The sequence below is a fragment of the Eimeria mitis genome, genomic scaffold (genome assembly GCF_000499745.2).
Source record: "Eimeria mitis Houghton genomic scaffold, Emh_scaff1777, whole genome shotgun sequence".
In the NCBI taxonomy this organism is placed as follows: Eukaryota; Apicomplexa; class Conoidasida; order Eucoccidiorida; family Eimeriidae; genus Eimeria; species Eimeria mitis.
In genome coordinates, this window is record NW_013570094.1 from 1,820 (window position 1) to 2,026 (window position 207).

A 207-nucleotide genomic window follows, 5' to 3' on the forward strand; every position below is an offset into this window, starting at 1 on the left:
AGGAGACGGACAAACGGAGAGAGACAAAAGGAGACAAAAAGAAAAAAAAAAGAGACAAAAGGAGACAAAAAGAGAGACAAAGAGAGAGACAAAGAGAGAGACAAAGAGAGAGAGAAAGAGAGAGAGAAAGAGAGAGACAAAAAGAGAGAAAGAGAGAGAGAAGGAGAGAGGAGAGAAATAGAGAAAGAAAGATAAAGACAAAGACAG